The sequence below is a fragment of the Lolium perenne genome, chromosome 4, assembly GCF_019359855.2.
Source record: "Lolium perenne isolate Kyuss_39 chromosome 4, Kyuss_2.0, whole genome shotgun sequence".
NCBI lineage: Eukaryota > Viridiplantae > Streptophyta > Magnoliopsida > Poales > Poaceae > Lolium > Lolium perenne.
The window spans coordinates 109,222,674-109,244,868 of record NC_067247.2 but is presented as its reverse complement, the minus strand read 5'-3'; positions in this window follow the sequence as shown (position 1 = coordinate 109,244,868).

Below are 22,195 nucleotides of genomic sequence, written 5' to 3'. Positions count from 1 at the left end.
AAGGTTGGAACCTTTTGACATCCCAAGAGCACGATTGCGAGAATCATGAGAGGATTCCTCAAGCACCTTGAGAGCTTGCATCTCGTGCACGACTTGTTGAGAGGTGAGAGAGGAATAGCATTCCCTCCCCACAAGAGTCTTGACATCAATGGGTACAAATGGCATCATGCATTCGATGTACTTCTCCTTGATCCAAGAGTCATTTATGTGGGTGGCACCAATAAGCCGGAAGGCATCGGCAACGGTGAGAAGTCTTCCATACATGTCTTCATGATCTTCATCCGGTAGCCTCAAGAACCCTTCGGCTTTATTCTTGAGAGCATTATACTTGTTCCTCCTTGTGCTCTCACTTCCAATGCAACTCGAGGTCAAACCATCCCAAGCTTCCTTGGCGGTGGTGTAGTTCCGGACACGATGCAATTCCTTTGTCCCCACACTAGTTTGAATCATGTACAAGGCGGTGACGTTGAGTTGACTATCAACCGCTTCTCTTCTAGTCAACTTGTCGGGGTTGTATGGCTTGAAGCCCTCCATGATGATTCTCCATAGTTCATTGGAGGCACTACAAACATGAGAGCGGAACTCAAATTGCCAAGTATCGAAATTTTCAATAGAAAACTTAGGTGGGTTGCCCCGAATGTTCAAATGAGGATGGGGAACCGGTATATCGGGTGATTGGAAAGGTGGAGGTACTCGATTGTAGCTCTCACTCCCATTGGTTCCCCTAGGAGATGTAATGGGAGATTTGATAGTGTTTAAGTTATCACCTTCCACGGGTTTGGTAGATGAGGGTACGTCCGAAGTCTCTCCCTTGTCTAACGCACCCGTGCCTTTTACCTCTACACTAGGAGCCTTGGGAAGGGCCGGAGCCAAAAGCTCGGCAATCATCTTTTTCATGCTTTCCATTTGGGCGTCCATGGAGGACTTCAACGAATTGAAGTCTTCCACGGAGACCATCTTGGCGGCCCCTTCCGAGGACTCCTCGTCTGGCATACTCTTAGGCGGTTAAGCCCGAAATAAGAGCCGAGGCTCTGATACCAATTGAAAGGATCGTATGCCGCACCTAGAGGGGGGGTGAATAGGTGCTAACCAATTTTTAGTTCTTTTTCAATTTAGGCTTGACACAAAAGGTAAATTCTCTAGATATGCAACTAAGTGAATTTACCTATATGACAAGGCTAACAACTAAGCAAGATATATCTAAGCAATATAGAGATAGAGTGGGATAGAGGTAACCGAGAGTGGAGCACGCGATGACACGGAGATGATTCCCGTAGTTCCCTTCCTTTGCAAGAAGGTACGTCTACGTTTGGAGGAGTGTGGTTGCTACGAAAGCCAAACCAACAGCCACGAAGGCTTCACTCAGATCTCCGGTGAGCAACGCCACGAAGGCCTAGCCCACTTCCACTAAGGGATTTCCTCGAGGCGGAAACCGGGCCTTTACAAGGTTCTTGGGGCACACATCCACAACCAAATTGGAGGCTCCCAAATCTGTTACAACACAACAAATCAACAAGCATACATCAACACAAGTCAACTAGGGAACCAAATAGGAACACTAGCATGAGATCCCTCAAACAAGAGAGGGGGAAATGAAGAACGCTTCGGTGAGGATGTAGATCGGTGTCTTCTCCTTCGAATCTCCAAAGATCAAGAGCTTTGGTTGGGGGAGGAAGGAGATCTTGCAAATCTTGACTTTCTTGAGGTGGCTCTAATGGAGGTGGCTTGGCAGATTTCTTGTATAATGATTGAGCAAGCAACCAAGGTAGGAGAAGGGGGGTATTTATACCCCCTCTCAAAATGGAGCCGTTGCTGCTTCCGGGGGGCCGGATAATCTGGCCTAAGTAAGGGCCGGATAATCCGCCCCCCCCCGGATAATCCGGTCTTCGGGACAAAACCAGGACAATGTCCGGCCAAAAGTCCGGCCCATGTTCTGAGCCACAATTCTTCCAGTCCTTAGCCAAAAAAGGGGGGCCGGATATTTCCAAAATATCCGGCCCGGATAATCCGGCCCTGGTACAATACCGGGACATTATCCGGGCAAATGTCCGGCCCCCATACTGAGCCGCATTTCCTCGAAGACTTAGCCAAAAACAGGGGGCCGGATATTTCAACAATATCCGGCCCGGATTATCCGGCCCTGGCCAACTTTTCTGATTTCTTTTGACAGTCGATCAAATCCAACACACAAGATTAAATATCTATGTAATCTCTGCACCACTTATACAAACATTAGTGTATCTTATATATTGACATCAAACACACAAAACATAATGTGAGAGATGTTCTTTCAACAGGCCTCACCAAAGACACACCCAAACCGCACCACCGTCATTGTCACCACACCGATAGCCCTCTGTCCCCTCAACCCAAAGCGGCGCCTCCAAGGAGGAGAACGACGCATTGCGCCATCGTCGCCCGGCCGTAGCCTGAGTTTTCACCCGGGAAGAAGAGGAAAAGGGGAGGGTTACCTCACCAGCCCTTCAAGAAGGAGAACGGCGATAGAATCGTCGCTGCCGATGTGGCTAGCACCGAGCCAGCCAAGAGTTTCCCCCGGCAGCTCCCCACCAAACTCGCACGGACGCAGAACGGGCAGTCCGAGGACCAACCATGCCGTATCTGGCGCAGAGAGATCGGAAAGTGGAGACGCCAACGAACAGACGAAGAACGCGCCGGAGCACGACCACGCCGCACCCAGCCACCCACCGACTCCTCACCGTCCACACGGCCAAGGAGATCGGCCAGCACCCGCGAACGCCACCCGCCTTCCGGTCGACGTCGCCACCCACCGTCCAGGGCCGCCGCCCCGGCGTCCAAACTCCGCCCGCCGCAGATCCGAGGGAGCCCGGAGGACCACATAGCAAGGGATCCGCCTCCATGAGCGCTCGTCGGCCAGCAGCACCACCACGGACCTGGAAGTGGCCGAGCAGCACCTCGCAGCCCCATGGCTGCCTCGTGGCACTAGATCCGGGGATTTGGTGGGCTCGGCCGGCCCGGGGCACCTGCCCCGGCCCGCGCGAGGCGGCCGCCTGGCCGCGCTGCCCGTCCGGCTCCACTCACAGTCGTAGCGCCGCCGCCCGACCGCCAGCGTCGTGGACGCCACCCTCGCGCCGCGCCGCCCGCCTCCATCGGACCGCATCGGGCCGAGCTCGCGCCGCCCGCCGTGGCGAAGCTTCCGCGGAAGCCGCCGCCGCCCGAGCACGCACATCCTGCAGAGCCACCGCGCCGCCGTCGAACAGCCGCGCCGCCACGCCCTCGCCCGCGCCGCGCTCCCCTCACCGATGCCGCCCGCGCCGCCATCACCGCGAGGAGGAGAGAAGGCCCGCCGCCGCCGACGCCGACCGAGCTTCGCCCGGTGGCGCCTCCTGGCGGCGGCGAGGCGGGGGAGAGGAGGACGGGGCTGGCGGCGGCGGCGGACTAGGGTTTCGCCCTGGGACTCGCGGGAGCCCAGGACGAAACGGTGTCCTTCGGTTGTTTTTTTTTCTGAATTGATTGATGCATGCATCTTTTATTATCTTATTGAACTCCAAGTATTAAGGTTTACAAAATATTACATCATCGGTTGCATAAGATCGCATAAGATCGATACATGTATCAACCATCTAAAAGAAAGGAAAACACAAAGTAACTTTGCATCAACATGATACCCTACGATCAAACTATTTCAGCACCTAGCAACAACAATACATCTACCACCAAGACAAGAACTAAATTCAGACTCTCCAAAAATGACGTCTACAAGAAGGGAACAGTGTACCGGTGTCGTCATCACCCGATCTAAGATCTTAGCCTTTCACCCTGAAGATAGTATCCACTCTTAAAACAATGCCTTCAACAAGGTCATTGTCAGGCACAACCAATTAAGGCTAGACCTTAGATTTTCACCATGAAAGGTATGACTCTGAAATTTACCTGTATTGCCGCCCCAATTTCATACCGTTGTTGCGAAGCCTGGAACATCAAGCAAGTCCCTCAACAACGCAGAGACTTGAACCTCCCTTAGCTAGTCCTCAAATCCGGCCTTCATGATATTCTCTTCTTCTGAATTCACCATGGATCAAAATGTCACTTGACGACAACACAGAACAGAGCTTCGCGCCGCTCCCTCCAGAACCAAACGGTCGGAATAAAAGCATGAGTGCGCACGACCGAATACCACCCGATCCAGCAAACTCTAGGCAATAGATGCACTGTTTTCGCCGATGTCGCCTTCCGAAACTAAACACTCTGGCCATATCAAGAAGGGCAAGCCGTAGGCAGGTCTTCATCTTCGCACAAGAGAAACCCTAGGACCACCTCCTTTATTCAGGTCGGGCCACCACACCGCCCACCATCCCAGGCTGGCCAAGGTTGCTGGTCGGAGATACCAAGTGCAGATCGCGAAGTCCGGAGACATCGCCCACGCCGGCAGTCGACACCACGGAGAGGCAAGGTGAAGAGGACCTAGGGTTTGCACCCCTCCAGCTCGCCACAACCCACGCCTTCGTCGCCGGAGGCACCCACCACCACTCGCTGGATCGCGACGCCACACGTCTGAAGGTCCGCACGTATGCCGACGCCATATCAGACCCCACCCACATCTGCCGCCAGGACCTGAGGAAACCGCGAGGAACGCCCGGCCGCCGCCGTCGTCACCTGCCCGGGCTTCGCCCGGCAGCTTCCTCCGGAGGTGGTGCAGAGGGGAGGCGCCCTCGATGCGCTCTAGGGTTAGGGGGAGGAGTCGCCCCCGGGTCGCCCTAGGTGAGAGCGATGTGAGGGTGGAGGGAGGAACGCCCGGCCGCCGCCGTCGGCTGACCGGCCTTTCCCCGGCAGCTTCGTCCCATGGCGGCGCGGGGAAGGAGGCACCCTCGGCGGAGCTAGGGTTAGGGGGAGGAGTCGCCCCCGGGTCGCCCTAGGCGAGAGCGACGCGAGGGAGAGCCAACTGGCCAACTAACGCTTCATAAAAAGCTCTCTCCAAACAAAAATAACACACACCTAAACTGCAGCCAAATATATCAATGTGGCGAAGAGGCCAACCATTTATGGAACAAAACCGTGTAGAAGAAAGAATTCAAACTATCTAAAAAATCACTATATTATGGAACGGAGCGAGGTAGCAGATCACAAGAACACAGTGGAGCGTGCCTATCTCACGAGCCTATTAATTAAGCCTAGGCATCCCTAATAACCTAGATTATTTTTGCATTAGGCTCTTCTTCTATATGTGCATTTTTTTTGTTACATACATACCTTTTATTATTCACTTTATTCCGTCACCTTAGGGTACATATTTCGATTTTGTCACAAGTTTAAGAGACAAAAATAACTTTAGGGTTGTGTGCATCTCTTATGTGGATTTAGACAATTAACCAAGTGAATGGTTCAGGAGGGGGGAACGGACTTTGTTCAAAATAAGCAGGGAATAGAGAAATGCATGATAAGTTATTCTTGTCAAAGCTTTTATATAAAAAGTACACAAACTAGTGCCCTAGTGACACTTCATCACAACAAGGAGATAACATATGCTAATATTTCACTGCTTCTCGTGGTAAAAAGGATGCAGACGATTGAAAATCTCCGGCTCCCTCGATGTGAGAGTTGTTAGGCCTAGCGAAAACAACATGAGTACAAAAAAATGTTAGGGGGAGATATATCATAGAAACTCTGCCTATAAAATGAAAAATAAAATTAGAATAAACACATGTAAAAGGAAAGGAGGCAGAAAGAATAAACTTTGTGAGCAATTTATGGTTGTAATTAGTCTAGCAGAATTATCTAACATGTTTTCGTAGAAGCATCTTACGATCTTAAAGACGTGCTTGAGATTGTGAACATTACCGATTTGGTGGAAAGAAAAATACATGAAATAACTGTAAATACGACTACTTCCATAAAAAAATACATGACTTTCTAAACACTATGTCGTCAAATTCCTCAAATTTAGATGGCCAATTAATTTGAATCTGTTAGATGAAAGTCGTAACATGAGATTGCCACGGCAATAGTTTTAAGATACGCATTTTCATAATTTGCTAACTTACATATTCGAGTAAGATAATCAAATGTCAAGCTGTCCATTAAAGATTATCCCGATATACAACAAGTACCGCAAAGTAAACGAGTACGGCCAGTGAGGGGCGACGAGAATAACTTACCCCATCTCGAAACTCGTGTTTCACCTTCCACATATATAACTGGTCCCATATCCGGCCAATAGATTAGTCCCTTGCTCCTGCAAGAGAATAATTAATTGTTGAACAATGTAAGCTATGATAAACAATTAATTTTGTAGGCAAAAACTCCCTCATGTCCATACATAATATGGTGTGCATAATTTTCCGTGCAAGTCATACTTTGCAAAGTTTGACCACATATAGAAAATAATACAAACATTTATGATACCAAATGCATATAATATAAAAAATATTTCATGATAATTTTAATAATATTAACTTGACATTGTATATATATTCATATTTTTATCAATATACATAGTGAAACTTCATGAAGTTTGACTTTGATAAAACCTTATATGCAACATATTTTAAACAGGAGGTAGTACCAGTGACTTCGGTAGCAACATGTAATTATATGGCGGATAAGGCTACAAGTTCCTTGGGCCAAGCCGCTCATGCTGCATTCATCGGTGACCGGCGACCAGGAGCTACTACCGAGGCAGTATTGCACGAAATGTAGCTTCCGTGGATGGTAATAGACGACGGTGTCGCCCGTAATGTTAGGCAGTGCCTTGGATGAGACGCAGAGATTCCGTGGTCCCACGAAGATGGCTTTGTCTCCGATGCTTTCTACGGGGACGTACCGTTCTGAAGCAAGATCCGACAGCCTGTGAACCGTCAAGTGTGTGTGCGACATGTCGTTGTGCCCGACCGCTAGGACCTCCGAGTCGCATTCTACCAGATACACAGGGTAGCAGAGTTTCTCTCTTGGGATCGTGGCGATCAGCTTTGGTGGATCATGCTGGTGCGCCTCTATCTGAAAAACCTGTGAGACCCAGGTATGTCCAACGGCAGTGTTCTTCACCAGGTAGTGCTTGCCTCGCAACGACAGCGGCCTGTGATGGCCCGGAACTCTCCAGTGCAGCATCGCCCACTCCGTGTCTTGGGAGGTGGCAACAGCCGCCAGCATCTTACCCGTGAAGATAACCATGACTCTCACGACCCCGCCGGCGGCGACGGAGACGGAGGTAGAGATGCGTCTCATTAGTCTCAGCTGAGTTGACAGCGGCTCTTGATGCCTCATTTGCATGGCGAGAGGCGCGAGCGGCGGGAGCTCGACCATGTCGCCGGTGAAAGGGTGGAGGAGGCGGATGGCGGTGTCCTCGTCTCGCTGGAGGACCAGGAGGCCCTCGACGGAGTCGAGAACACAGTGATCCGTGAAGAGCGGGAGCCGGACGCGGACAAAGATCCCCGAGTCGAGGTTGAAGAACCGGACGTGTTCACGGAGATCTTCGTGGCCGGGGTAAAGTCCATGGCCCTCGGCGAACATCATCCAGCGGCGCGGGTGGAAGCGTGGATCGGTCACGCCTCGGCCGCGCGGAGATACGGTGGAAGACCGCCAGTTGGTGCAGACGGCACGGAGGCGCACATAGTCCGTCAGGTCGCCGGCCAGCAGGCGCCACGCCACAAGACGAACCATGTCTTCTGGCAGCGATGCCCATGGAGATCGGGCGGCCGGCGGCAGCCAAGGTGACATCTTGTTGTTACAGTCTTACAAATCGACCAAGGTGCGATGCAGCAGAAACGATCTACCTTGCGTGAGTTTACCTTGTCTAGGGATGGAAACGGTCTTCATACGAATTTTGTCGATTTCCTATACAAAACGGACGAGGATATGCTGCAGACCTGGAGTCATTGCGACCATCAAACACCGCCGAATTTTTATCTATCTCCAGATATATACGCTTTGACCCATGAGGAAATACCTGAATATTGTACGGCCTGGAAGAATACGCATCCAGCAACTGCAACTGTCAACGGGAGGGTAACTATTGCACGTCCGATTGAAAGCAGCCTCACCGTCTGTGGACAGAGGTGAGGGTCTAACCTGAGGTAGGAGGCTGCAGGGAGGAACACTCCCTTCTTAGGGTTACAGAGATAGAAGCACCTTATATAGGTCAGGACTGGGCTGGGCCAAATGGGCCACAACAGAGAACAAGAAGACAGCCCAACAGATACATCAACAGTTGTCTAACACTCCCCCTCAAGATGGGTGATAAATGTCAATCATCTCCATCTTGGCACAGGCAAGATTACACTCCTTTGAGCCCAGTCCCTTTGTTAAACAGTCTGCCACTTGTTGTCTTGATCTCACATAAGCCAATGAGATAATCCCTGCATCAATCTTTTCTTTAATAAAGAATCTGTCTATCTCCACATGTTTAGTTCGCTCATGCTGGACAGGGTTATTTGCTATGTTTATGGCAGACATATTATCACACCACACTTTCAAGCTTCCTTGCCTTAAAATTTTCAGCTCTCTTAGAAGGTTTCGTACCCACAACATTTCACCCAGGCCCTGTGACATAGCTCTGTACTCAGCTTCGGCTGTTGATTTCGAGACAACAGATTGTTTCTTACTTCTCCACGACACCAAATTTCCTCCAACAAAAACACAATACCCTGAGGTGGATCTTCGATCATCTAAGCAGCTAGCCCAATCCGCATCACAATATCCATCTACATTTAGGTGTCCATTACTTTTAAACAACACTCCTTTTCCCGGAGTGCCCTTCAAGTATCTCAAGATTCTTTGAGCTGCTTCCAGGTGTCCATCCCTCGGATCATGCATATAGCGACTCACTACACTTACTGCAAATGATATATCTGGTCTCGTGTGGCATAAGTATATTAGTCTCCCAACAAGTCTTTGATATTTCTCCTTGTTTATGGGTTCTCCAGACTCTGCTGTGATTTTAGTGTTCTGGTCAATAGGTGTTGAAGCCACTCGGCACCCCAGCATGCCCATATCATCTAAGAGATCCAATGTATACTTTCTTTGAGATAGTGATATCCCTTTTGACGATCTTGCAACTTCTATTCCAAGGAAGTATCTAAGTTTTCCCAAATCTTTCACCTCAAAGGCCTGACTCAAGCATCCTTTCAGTTTTGCGATTTCCACAACATCATCTCCCGTGATGATAATATCATCAACATACACAACAAGAATAGTGATTTTCTGCTCCGAATGTCTGTAAAATAAGGTATGGTCTCCATTGCATTGACCATAACCCATGCCACACACCACTTGTCTGAACCTGTCAAACCAGGCCCGTGGAGATTGTTTGAGACCATATAGAGATTTCTTCAGTCTACATACCTTCCCTTTAGTTTCAGGTCTGACAAATCCTGGTGGCATCTCCATATACACCTCCTCTTGAAGATCACCATGCAGAAATGCATTTTTGACATCAAGTTGATGCAAGGGCCATCCGAAATTTGCTGCACAAGAGATCAAAATTCTGACAGTGCTCATTTTTGCCACTGGTGGAAATGTCTCATCATAGTCAATGCCATAAGTCTGACTATATCCTCTTGCCACAAGTCTTGCCTTATATCTCTCCACTTTTCCTTCTGCATTTTGTTTTACAGAATAGATCCACTTACAAATTTCATCAGTATTCGTTCCATTAGGGAGATCTGTTAAAGCCCATGTTTTATTTTTCTTCAAGGCCTCTAACTCTTCCATCATAGCATTGCACCATCTCGGGTCCAACCTGGCTGCCTTCCAATCCTTAGGAACAGATACAGTTTGCAGTGAAGCAACAAAAGCCCGAAAAGTGGGTGACAATGCCTTGTAGGAAATATAATTTCCTATGTCATAGTCATCATAACTCAGTCGCTTTGGGGGCCCAACATTTCTTATCCCTTTCCTTATTGCAATTGGCAAGTCTAGGCTATTATTGGACTCGACCGAGATTGATTCTCCTCTGCAGAATCTGCACTTGTACTTCCTTGATTTTCTCGGTCCAATGGGTTGCTCCCCGCCCCCTGGTCTTGTTGCTCCTCCTGCATCTACTCGTTCCCTTTGTACTTGTCTTCTAGAGTACACAAGTGGATTCTGCAGCCATCTTTGTGGTGGTACAGGTCTAGGTGGTGTAGGTGTACCAGGAATTGCAGGAATCTCCGCAACAATAGGAAATTGTTGATGTTGTTGTTGGTCACCATCTTGCTGCTCTTGATCAGCACCTTGCTGTTGCTCCCCCTCTTGAGCATCACCAAGATGGTCAAGCCCCTGGAACAAGCCACTAAGATCACTCTCACCGTCATAAAATGGTTCGACTCACAAACGTAACATCCATGCTTACAAATGTCCTCCTGTCAGTGGGACTCCAACACTTGTAACCCTTCTGTCTAGAGGAATAGCCAATAAAGATACATTTGATAGCCCGATGATCTAGCTTGCCAACAGATGGCCTGTGATCCCTTACAAAACATGTACAGCCAAAGAGTTTGGGTGGTACAACAAAGTCATTGTTATTTAGAAGGAGTTGGCAAGGAGACTGCATACCTAGAATCTTTGAAGGCATTCTGTTGATCAAATATGTAGCAGTCATAACTGCCTCACTCCATAAGAATTTTGGAACATTCATGGTAAACATAAGAGATCGAGCCACTTCAAGAATGTGTCTATTCTTCCGCTCAGCAACTCCATTCTGGGGAGGAGTGTCAGGACATGAAGTGCAGTGCGAGATACCTTGCGAAGATAAGAAAGCAAAGAAAAGGTTTGTTGATATATTCAGTACCATTATCGATTCGATCACTTGCACTCGAACATTGAATTGGTTTTTCACATAGGCACAAAAACTCTGGAAACAAGTGAACACTTCATCTTTGTGACGCATAAGATAGATCCAAGTCATTCTGGAATAGCAGTCAATAAAAGTCACAAAGTACTTCATGCCACTTACTGACACAACAGGACACGTCCATACATCAGAGTGCACTAACACAAATGGGGATACACTTCTGATCCCTCTACTAACATAAGAGGTTCTCGTATGCTTAGCATATTCGCAGGCATCACATAATAATTTGGTTTTGTCCACTCCATTCATTACATCAGGAAAAACTCGAAACATTTTATCAAACGCCATGTGACCCATTCGACAATGATGAACTAGTGCCATACTCTCCTTTCCTCCAACAATCGCAGCAAGCACAGAACTAGCATCATGCCCCATCTTGTCACGATCTATGTGCCAAAGACCTCTATGCCTGGTTGCAGTCCCAATCTTCTTGCTGCTCTCCCTTTCCTGAATTAAACACATATATCTATCAACTATTATACGGTAGTCCTGCTGATCAATCAAGGCACTTAGAGATAGCAGATTTACTGGAAAAGCAGGAACATGTAGAACTGATGACAATTTTATGTTGGGTGTACATTGTACCGACCCCTCCCCTTTTATAGATTGTGCTGTGCCATCAGCTGTTTGGATAGTGCCTCTATGTGTGGAAGGATACTGAGTATAAGAGTCAAACTCACTAATATTTCCAGTAACATGTTTGGATGCTCCAGAATCAAGAATCCAATCTGAATTAGCATTATGAGTGGCTATAGAAACTCTATCAATATTACCTGATGGGGTTCGTAGCATAGAAAACAAAAAATTTCCTACCGCAAGACGAATAAATCCAAGATCCAATCTATGGAACACCCAAGATCTAATCTACAAGATCGGAGCAACGAGATTGATGTGAGACTAACCCTCGAAGATTTCCAAAGCCTACGAGATTAGATCTCGTTGTTGGTGTAGACGATCATCCCCGATCTTTGCAATCCGGCAGCACTTCCGTACTCGGTCGCGCGTACGGTGTCGATGAAGCCCTTCCTCTCCCCGTTCCAGCGGGCAGCGGAGGTGTGGTAGATCCCCTCGGAATCCCAGCAGCACGACGGCGTGGTGGTGGTGGTGGAGGAGAATCTCTGCAGGGCTTCGCCTAAGCCGCAGCAGAGAGAAAGAGGAGGGAGGAGAGGTGGCGGCTAGGGTTATGGATGGGGGGCCTTGGCCGGCCACCCCCTCCCCTCTTTATATAGGTGGGGGGTCGGCCCCTAGGGCCCACCCATCTCCTTTGGCCGGCCATGGGGAGAGGCAAACTCCTCCCCCAAGTCTTCCCCCTTATCTCCTAATTTAAACGCTTTATTTTAGGAGATAGATCTTATCTCTAATTTTAAACCATTTAAACTAGAGATAGATCTTATCTCTAAGGGGGGGCCGGCCTGGGCCCACATGTCATGGTGGGCAGGACCCACTATGCCATGTGGCGCCTATGTGGCCTCTCCCGGGGTGGTGGGCCCACTGGTGGCCCTCTAGAACCTTCTAGAAGCTCCGGTCAAAATACCGGACTTTTTCCCGAACCCCGGAAATTGACTTCCCATATATGAATCTTATTCTCCGGACAATTCCGGACCTCCTCGTGATGTTCTGGATCCCATCCGAGACTCCGAACAAAAACTTCGGACTCCAACTCATATTCCGAATCTACTTATGCGACATCGAACCTTAAGCGCGTCACCCTACGGTTCGCAAACTATGCAAACATGGTCGAGACTCCTCTTCGAGCAATAACCAATAACGGGATCTGGAGATCCATAATGGCTCCCACATATTCAACGATGACTTTAGTGATCGATTGAACCATTTACATACGATGCCAATTCCCTTTGTCACACGATATTCTACTTGTCCGAGGTTTGATCATCGGTATCTCCATACCTTGTTCAACCTCATTACCGACAAGTACTCTTTACTCGTACCGTAGTATGTGATCTCTTATGAACTATTCATATGCTTGCAAGCTAATCAGATGACATTCCACCGAGAGGGCCCAGAGCATATCTATCCGTCATCAGGATGGACAAATCCCACTGTTGATCCATATGCCTCAACTCACACTTTCCAGATACTTAATCCCACCTTTATTTCCACCCATTTACGCAATGGCGTTTGATGTAATCAAAGTACCCTTTCGGTGTAAGTGATTTACATGATCTCATGGTCTAAGGATTAAGACAACTATGTATTGAAAGCTTATAGCAAATGAACTTAATGACTTGATCTTATGCTACGCTCATTTGGGTGTGTGTCCATTATATCATTCACCTAATGACATAACCTTGTTATTAATAACATCCAATGTTCATGATCACGAAACCATGATCATCCATTAATCAACAAGCTAGTTATACAAGAGGCTTACTAGGGGCTCCTTGTTGTTTACATAACACACATGTACCAATGTTCCGGTTGATACAATTATAGCATGGGATGTAAACATTTATCATGAACACTAAGATATAACAATAACTAATTTATTATTGCCTCTTGGGTATATCTCCAACAGTCTCCCACTTGCACTAGAGTCAATAATCTAGTTTACATTTGAAAAGATATAACACCTTGGCCTTCTGGTGCTTATCATGTTTTGCTTACGGGAGAGGTTTTAGTCAACGAATCTGACATGCTCAGAACCGTATGTATTTTGCATTTCATTTGCGTCTCAACGCATCACTCATTTTCCAAATGAGTCGGCATTAATCGTATATGTTCAATCTTCTGGTGGAACCTTAATTTCGCGGTCTGAAATAAGTCACTAATATTGTCACACACAATATAGCTTCAAAGTTCTGACACTATCGGAACTACACCAAGTTCTCAAAGAACTCCTCGACTTAACACTCTTAGTCATTGTCAAAACAATGACATATTCTGCCTTCGCTTGTAGAATCCGTCACACTATTTAGAACTCTTCTAAATCTAGCAAAGACTTCTTCTAGCTCATTGCGCTACCTTTTAATCAACACTTATCCTAATTGAGATTGAAAAATATTTTTATATGTGACCAAACTAATATCGGTGCAACACCTTACGGCGATTTGTTTGTCATTACCCCATACAAAAACTATATATATATATATCCTTGGTTCTTCTAAAGTACTCAGGGATATTATTACTGTTGTCCAATGATCATCACATGAATCATTCTGGTATATGCTCCCTTTTAGAGCACAGGACATCTGACTTTGTACATATTATTCGTGATCTAAAGTCACTCATGTGTTTTTACTCATTGAGTGTCAGATACACTCAAGTGTTGTTAAACCTTCACATGACAAGAACATTTTTCTTAATATTTCTATATTGAACTACTTCAATATCCATTCTATGTACTTTGACTTAAACTTATTATGTGTTTCAATCTATCTTCATAGATCTTGACACTAAATATATTTCACTCCATATCCTTTCATTGAAGTTAATTATCAATGAAACCTTTTTAATCAATTATATAATTACATTATTTATAATCAACGATATGTCATCTACATAAAGTATTATAAATATGTCTTAACGCTCCCACTTAATTTCTTGCAAATACAAGCATCTTCATCGTTTCTGATGAAATCAAAAACTCTTTGACTATTTCATCCGGTGAAGATTCCAACTCCGTGATACTCACTTCATCCAATTGAAGTTTGCATACCTATCTAGTATTCCACGGACCAGCAAAACTCTTGGTTGTATCTGGTATACATCCTTCATACATACTTCTGGTAAGGAATGTATTTCTGCCATCCTACTATCATATCTCATAAAAGAAATATGTAGCGATTACTAGAATAATCCACATAGACTATAAGCATTGCCACGGAAGATCTAATCTTATCGTAGTCAACTCTTTGAACTTTGTCGTAAACAATTTTTCGATAAGTCAAGCTTCTTTAAGGATATTCCATCCAAGTCCATCTATGTTATAGATCCATTTACTTTCAAAAGTATTCACCTATCTTGGATTTCATGGCGCATAGCCATTTTAACGGAGTCAGGGACCATCATAATTTCTTCGTTTGCAGTTGGTTTATCATTGTTCAAAATCAATCCTTTGTCCACAAATCATTTATTTGATCACAAAGTAAACCATACCTACAAGGTTCAATATTTACTTTGATCTCCATGGCTAAAACACTTTGTAGTCATGGGAGCTATGATCTTCGTGGCCGCTTCCGGAACCATTTCCGATGCTGCGCTACTCTGATCATTATGCTCAGGTTCATAAACCTTATCAAGTTCTATTGTCCTCCCACTCAAAAACTTCGCTAGAAAACAATTTCTTGGAAATAAACAAGTAACATTAACAAACACTTTTGTCTTTTACTTCATAGTGGGAAGAATTCCCAATCCATTCTCTTGGGATAACCAACAAAGACATTCATCCGGTTTTGGTTGTAAACTCATTTACTTATACCAAAATTTTAAGAAAGGACTATTAGGGTTTATACCCATGCCATAACTTGTATGGTGTCATTTCAACGGATCATGATGATGCTCTATTCAGTGTAAGAGCGGTAGTCTCTAAAGCATAATCCATAAAAATATAATGGCATCAATATTTTATCTCATCTTTGATCCAACAAGGTTTGGAGACGTATCTCGGATACTTCATCATCACTATGATACTCCAAGAAACGTGAGTTGTAGAACAACTTCATAACTCTCTTATATGTTCGCTAAAACTCGTAATTCAAATATTTCCACTATGATCCAATCATAGATATTTGACTTTTCTATTACGATGATTTCCACTTCATGCTGAAATTTATTTGAATCCATTCAAATGTTTCAAACCTCTTCCTTATCGAATATATCCACATATATATACTCAATTCATTGTTGGAAGTTTTCATGAAGTAGAAGAATCTCCCGCACACAACTATGCCCAGTGAACCACATATATCATCATGTATGTTTCCACTAAGTTAGTTGCCCGTTCAACTCTTGGCCTATGAACGGTATTTAAGTTATTTCCTTTTAGAAGAGATTTGCAAGCGCCAAATGATTCAAAAATCATATGACTCCAAAATTCCATTCAAATGGAGTTCCTTCATGCGTTCCTTTCTAACATGACCTAAATGGCGGTTCCACTAATGAGTGGAATTCAAATCATTTGCCTTATGGCATTTTAGCGTCAGTGTTATGTATGTGTGTTTCACCATTAAGATTTATAATAACTTATCCATCGTACATGGAGCAATGTCATAATTTGAACAACTCATTGTTTTCATTTGACCAGAGCAAAATAACAATTTATTAAGTTCTTTATTATAAACTCTAAGGGCTAGGTAGAATGCCAACGACAGACATAATAACACTTTATTATGTTCCATACGTGCATTATTACCATATTCCTTATCAGTCACTTAGGCCATCGTATTCTTGTATTGCGTTGTATTGTATGACATCTCATACCAACCAATCTGGTACAAATACCCAAGAATTTTATTATGTGACCAAACAAGGAATACATCCATAACATGTATATCATCTATATACACCTGAGCTAGACTTTCTAGTCTTTTTCTTTCTTTCTGCCAAAATATCTTTGTGGTTTCTCTTTTAGCTTTCCCTATTCTCAGAAAACACTTCACCTTCAATAACTTCTAGGTCCATTGGTCAAATACCAATAACCTTGAGGTTCTTACCTTGAAGTTGATCATCATATGACAAGTGTTCCAGACTTCACTATTAGCAACTTTGTAATATGATGAACAATTTCACTCATCATTTTATCCATCATATCATGACGACTTTCCGAGACCATGTCTGTACATGCTAGGCTCGTAAAGTTTAACCTCAGTATTCGCATGTGCAAATCTGGCTTGCACCCGTTGTATGCACACGTAGAATCTATCACACCCGATCATCACGTGATGCTTCGAAACGACGAGTCTTAGCAACGGTGCATACTGAGGACGATCACTTCATGGATATGCGAATATCGTTAGTGCCCAACTTAGTTGGAGGATTGGGACGCCTGGCGTCTTCAACCTTCGTACATTCCCATAAAACTTATGAGTTTATGTAGTCTCACTAGATTATATTCTATCATCTTGCAATAAGGTCTTAGATATCACATATATCTCATACCTCGCTTATTTCTGAAAACAAAATTTTCAGCTCCTTACTTTTCAAACGGATTTGAACTTCAAGTTTCACGGAGACAAGATGATTTTGTACTAATTGAAACCATTGCTCTTTGAATCATCAATGTGAGGTTTACTAAAAGTTTGCATTAGGACTTAATCATATCTTGATTCTTTAACAATACGGTACCAGTCCGTAAAGTTACTTGTCAGACTTAACAGTATTTCTATCTCAATTACAAGACTAGCGCATGGTAGAAAATGGATGCCAATTCTACAAACTTTAATTCAAAATACTATTCAGACTATGTTCATGATAATTAGTTCATGTTTTAATCTAATTACTAATGAACTCCCACTTAATACAACATCCCTCATGGTTGTTAAGTGGCACACGATCCATATCCACTACACCAAAACCGATCATCACGTGAGATGATGTAGCTTCAATGGTGAACATCAACATGTTGATCATATCATCCATATGACTCGTGTTCAACCTTTCGGTTTCATGTGTCCCGAGGCCATGTCTGTACATGCTAGGCTCGCCAAGCAAACCCAAGTATTCCGCGTGTGCAAACATGGCTTACACCCGTTGTATGTGAACGTAGAATCTATCACATCCGATCATCACGAGATGCTTCAAAACGACGAACTGTAGCAACGGTGCATACGAGGGGAGAACACTTTATTGTCTTGATATTAATGTGAGGGATCATCTTATAATGCTACCGTCGCGATCTAAGCAAGATAAGATGCATAAAGGATTAACATCACATGCAATTCATAATATGTGATATGATATGGCCTTTCTTCTTGTGCTTTTGATCTCCATCTCCAAAGCACACGAGCATGATCTCCATCATCACCAGCATTGCACCAAGGTCCATGGCACCGCTTCATGGTTGTCCATCACTTATAGCTACTATAACAACTACTTGAAATAAAGCTATTACATGAAGAATAGACACGCAGGTCTTAACAAATTTAAAGACAACCATTAGGCTCCTGCCGGTTGCCATAATACAATAATGAACATCTCATACATCAAATATAATCATCATCACATCATGGCCATATCACATCACCAAACCCTGCAAAAACAAGTTAGACGCCTCTAATTTGGTTTGCATATTTTACGTGGTTTAGGGTTTTCGAGTAAGATCCAATCTACCTACGAACATGAACCACAACGGTGATACTAGTGTTGACAATAGAAGTGCAAATTGCAATCTTCACTATGGTGGGTGTTGTGGGTATACTTCATGGGTGTACCATCGACAGTGCCTAGATCCGGCAAGCCCGGATGGCCCACAGACGGTGATGAGGCATGTGGCCCATCGGGCGGCCCAGTTGCTGTTGATCATGAAGGAAGAAGTCCAGCCCAGGATCAGCAGGCCGGATCCGTACCGACCTTAGGAGTAACCCGGATCCATGGAGGCCCATGAGGAACCCGGATCCAGTACGACGTGTATGGAAGGCGGACCCGTGACGTGCACGGCAAGATATTGTACCGTAGCTAGGCTATCTGTAATCCGGCTAGGACTCTCCATGTAAACCCTAGATCCGTGCGCCTTTATAAGCCGGATCCCGGGACCCCTAGAGGGACAACGACAACTCATTGTAACAACGCGAAAGCGCCCAGATAATTCCAGACAAGCAGCAGTAGGCCCTATCTTCGTGCAGGTGTTCCGAAGCTGGGTAACTCGCGTACCACCGTCCCGTGTGCACTCCGCCCTATGGCCCCTACTTCTTCTCCCCCTCGTGAGGATCCCTCCTCCGAGGTACCGTCGATTAGGCAACGACAGTTGGCGCCCACCGTGGGGCCTGTGGCGTCTGGAGGCCGGAACCGGGAGGGTTCCGCCATGGGAAGCTACGGCGACACCATCGCTGTGGGACGCGTCCTTTACGCCGGGAATCTGCCGATCGTCCCTCCGGATGAGTGCTGGATTCCGGCTAGGACAAACCCCGTCAAGCTCTCCATCGTCCCAATTGGCGGCATACACATCTTCATCGGGGAAACCGTCGATTCCGACGGAAACCCGCTGGTAAGTAACGCAGACGCGACCGCCGCAGAGCTGGACGCTGTCGCGAAGATCCGATCTAAGACGCAGGAGCTTCCCAAGGAAGATTCCGCCTTGGATCTGGAAATTTCAAAGCCCACCCAATCCGCCCCTGAGCAGGAAACAAAGGTGGAAGACCAATGCAGATCCGCCTGGGTCTCCCAGGTGTTAGAAAAGCAGAGGTGCCACTTCGTACACTTCTTGGCCCATACCGCCGGAACCGCCCCTCAAGAAGACGGAGCTGGTCCTGAGCAGGAAGAGGCACCGGAACACAACGCGGATCCGGATCAGGCTGAGCTTGTCGGAGAGAGCGAGACTCCGGTTGAAGAGTCGATTTTGGGCAACCTGAGCCCAATTTCCGGAGATACCCCCTCCATGGAGTCTGATGACTTCGTTCGCAAGATAAGGGAATACGGATACAGTGATCAGCCTGAAGTCGACTCCGCCCAGCCTAAGCAGGTTCTCGCAACGGTAGCAGCGCTGGGACAAACTGGATCTGGAGACCAAACAAGCCAATCTGACCCTCAACCATCCCAACAAGGATCTCTAATGTCTCGGGTACGACCCCAAAGGGATTCTTCCTCGGAGGAAATCCTGTCAGCAGAGGAGGTGGCCGCGCGAGCAGTTCTTAACACACCTATAACCCCGGGCGACGCCGCAGATCTGGAGGCTCTAGAAACCACCAGAAAGGAGATGCTGGCCACAGCCAAGAAGCTCGCCGATACCGAAGCTGCGTTAAAGGTAGGGAGGGCAGATCATGCAGCCTGGGCGGAAAACTTCGACAGACAGGACCGCGAGATTGCTGCCACACTCGAGCAAGTCAAGAGCATGAGGGCTGAGTGGGAAGTAAAGATGATCTATGCGCAAGCGGAGGCCGATCGAATTGTTAGAGAAGCAATTCCGCCTCGCAGGATACCCTTCAACACGCCCGCAGAGCACCAGCCGCTGGAAACCCCAAAAGACAACATGCTAAAAGCTGCGGAACTACTGCAGAAGAAGGACGAAGAGGTCGATATCAACTATCTTCGCACACTCGTCGCTTCAGCAATGCAGCAGCAAAGCAAGGCGGATACTTCGCGCAGGTTGGAATCCAATCCGGATATCTGTATATCTACCGCGCAGAAGGACGCCCGCGCTGATCGGCGAACCGATGACGAATCACATACCGGATCCTCGGAGCGCAGAAGGAAAGCCAGGGAACACCCAAATCCAATCCCCGTACCATCAAAGACGCCACCGTCAGATCCAAGAAAGGGAAAGGATGCGATGTACTCTGGACGAGACAAATACCGCAACCCCTCTCCTCCGCCCAACGGTTACCCGTGACCCCCTCGCCGCCGTAGTCCAGCCGGAAACACCAGGCCCCCAGGGCATGGTGGGATTGTTATCCGCGACAACGTGCTGCCAAGAAACAGAAACAGGGAGCGCTCGCCGGAACCTCGCCGGAACCAGAACATTGTTCATGAGCCCGAGCCCAGGAGGAGTCGGAATGAGGACCGCGGTCCAGAACCTCGCCGGAGCCGGGACCCAGAGCCTCGCCGGAGCCGTGATCCGGAGCCTCGCCGGAACGACCAGGGCAGCCAGCGCCAAGGCGAAGGCAGCCACAGGAGCCGGAGCAAGCACCAGGAAGGCCGAGGAGATTCAGATGGCGGAAGCAAGAGGTCAGACCGCCCACCTCGCAGGTCTCCCTCACCACCACCTAGCGGTGGCGGCGGAGGTGGAGGCGGAGGCAATGGCCGGAGATCTCGCTCTCGCTCAAAATCTCCTCGCCACGGCTCGCGCGACGCGCGGGACCGCCTTAACGAGTACAGAACCGACTACATTGGTCCGAAGTGCTTTGGCAGGATGATTCGAGAGGAACCAAAGCCAAGGATGAACCTCAAGCTACCCGGAAATCTGAAGCATTATGATGGCACCGAAAGGCCGGATACCTGGATTGAGGATTACTCTAATGCTGTCACCTTCGCCGGAGGAACCCCGAACCTCGCCTGCCGCAGGCTTCGCTTGTACCTTGTAGGTCCAGCCCGGATCTGGCTCGGCGACCTTGAGAAGAACTCCATCTTTTGCTGGTTCGACCTGAAGAACGCTTTTGAGAAACACTTCGTGGGCACCTACAAGAGACCTGCCACAACAAGCGACCTGCGGGCATGCATCCGTAAGAAGGGCGAAACATCGAGGAACTTCCTCACCCGATGGTTGGCATGCAGAAACGAGTGCGAGAACGTCGACAACCGCACAGCAATGCACGCTTTCATTGGGGGCTTGCAGCGAGGAGGATTGCTGCGACACAAGCTAACTTGCATGGTCAATGCAAATCAACTGACGTTGGACGACATGATCACCATCGCCAGCGACCACACTGCCGCCGATGACGACGCAGGCGGTGACCTCGCAGCCACAGCAATCCCCCTGCATCAACAAAAGAAGAACCGTGACAACGGCGGTAGCAGCAGCCATAAGCGCAAGAACCACGATGACCGTAAGAGTGGCGGATCCGAAATGGTCGCCATGGCGTTTCAACGCGGAGGTCCAGGAGGCGGAAGAGGACGCGGACGCGGAGGCGGAGCCGGCAGGGGTCAGCAGCATACCTCCGAGGTCACTGCTGCCGGATCCCGCGCCCCGCAAACCTATGAGGAGTACAGAGACATGCCCTGCCTGGCCCATCTGGATCCGGTTACAGGGAAGTCCACTCATACCAACCGCAACTGCAAGTGGGTCAATGATCTAAAGAACGACCCGGAGGCCGGATACAAGCGCGCCCGGAAGCACCGCCCTCGCGGAAAAGGTGGCAAGGGCAAGAACAAAGACAAGGAGGACGATAGTTCCGAGGCGATGGATGAGGATGATCACTCGCCGGATCCCAAGGCTGGAGCCGCAGGTACATCCAATCCTGTCGACAAAATGAGCGTGGGGGCTTACCACACTTTCCTCGGAACCCCAACGCACGCGCCTCCAAGTCAGCTACCCGGATCCCGAACGCCATAGTTCCTAGTGCCGCAAAGACGTCAGGTGGTCGGAAATTCCGTGCACATTTGATCGGAAGGATCATCCCGCAATTGTGCCAAAGGAATGCTACGCCTTGGTTGTAAGTCCCCGCATAGACGGGTAGGACTTCTCCAAGTGCCTCATGGATGGTGGAGCCAGCTTGAACATCATGTACCTGGAGACTCTAGAGCGGATGAACCTCACCAAGGAACAGCTCAAACACAGCACCA